Genomic DNA, 1,388 nt, shown 5'->3' with positions numbered 1-1,388 from the left:
TTATGTTCGGTTATTTCAGTGCATGTTCAACCAGGCCACTATTTTTACACTTGTCACACAATGGTGTTCCATTTTGACGAAGGTCCGATTGAAAAAGAAGCACACAATCATGTAATATTTATCCGTGCAATTCACCATGAGAGGGCGATAAGACCACGACATCACATGATAGCCTATCCTTTCTTTTCCAAACAAGTTTTTCAAGAGCGCTAGAGTTTTTCCACTGAATCCTAAATATAGGCTAAGCCTACTTGAAAAGCATTCTCCATCCCTACACTAGCCTACGCATGGTGGATTAGAATAGAATAAAATAAATCTTTAATGTAGGCTAGGCTAGCTAGCCTTCACCATAGTGGACATTTGTCTTTGGCTCACCAGACATAGACAGATGGAAAAACAACATCTCAGACACATTGAAGATATAATTGATGCTGATGGCATTTGGGATAAAATAGTTTTTTAATAGGCTACACTTTTTGCCTCTCGCTCTCCGACTGGGAGTTTTTGTAGTGTTGGAGACGCAGAGCATATCGGCAAGCTGTCGGTCAGTGCGTAAAGTTTGCCTTGCGCTAAAGCAGTTCCTGCGCAACTTCATTCGTTTTCCTGGACACAAACCCACGAGGATCATTAAAGTGTAGTTTCACCAACTGCCAGGTCAGCATCACTTATTAAGTTTTCCAAATGTGCACCGACAATAGGCTGTCTTAGCTGGTGAGCTTCAATTTGGCTTTTTCAGAATGTCCTTAAGGTCGAATGGATAGGTCATAGGCCACTTCTATTTTTGGATGCTCTCTTAATTGTGTTGGTGTTTAAAACACATTTTTATTTTAAGAATTTCCAGATGATATGTGATGCTTCACATCTTATCACAAACGTGGAGGCGAAATGGCATGGCCCAGTAGGCCTACACGATGCCAGGAATGATGTACCGGGAATCTAATTTCAGCGACACATTTCAACAGGGTGCGTTAGGGCAGGCCTTACTAGAATATTATCAGATCCACTAGACCAGCGGTTCCCAAACTTTTTTCCCCGCGGACCACCTTCTACATCCAGACTCGGCTCGCGTCCTCCCACCATCCAACACATAAAAAAGTAACACATTCTATTGACGCATTCCAGGCATCGTGTTTAATTAGCATGATAACAAAATCAAAATGTGCAACTGGTCTATGAGCTCTCACGCTAAAAAAAAAAACAGTGTGGAGAACCACATTAGAATGGTTAGATAGCATCTCACTGCAGACCACGCACTGTGGATTTGGGCAGTCTCTCTCCCAATCCACATGAAGCCTAGGCCTATATGCCTCATCATACTTTCGTTTTCTTCGCGCAGTCTTTTCTGTCTCGTTCTTTCTTTTATCCCCCTGCGCTCCACCTCCGCCTTC

At 42.8% G+C, this 1,388-nt stretch overlaps 1 long non-coding RNA gene across 1 annotated transcript in view; it reads left to right on the top strand.

Moving 5' to 3' along the window:
* LOC121680329 overlaps nt 1-1,130 on the top strand; it is a 21,989-nt gene extending 20,859 nt beyond the window's left edge. Inside the window, exon 6 of the long non-coding RNA XR_006021657.1 lies at nt 1,013-1,130. This is a non-coding gene — a long non-coding RNA (uncharacterized LOC121680329). The remainder of the gene's footprint in view (nt 1-1,012) is intronic.
* Nucleotides 1,131-1,388: the final 258 nt, after the last annotated feature.

Source organism: Alosa sapidissima, chromosome 13, assembly GCF_018492685.1.
Source record: "Alosa sapidissima isolate fAloSap1 chromosome 13, fAloSap1.pri, whole genome shotgun sequence".
In the NCBI taxonomy this organism is placed as follows: Eukaryota; Metazoa; Chordata; class Actinopteri; order Clupeiformes; family Clupeidae; genus Alosa; species Alosa sapidissima.
The sequence above is the reverse complement of the archived record's forward strand: the minus strand, read 5'-3'. Positions and strand labels throughout refer to the sequence as shown.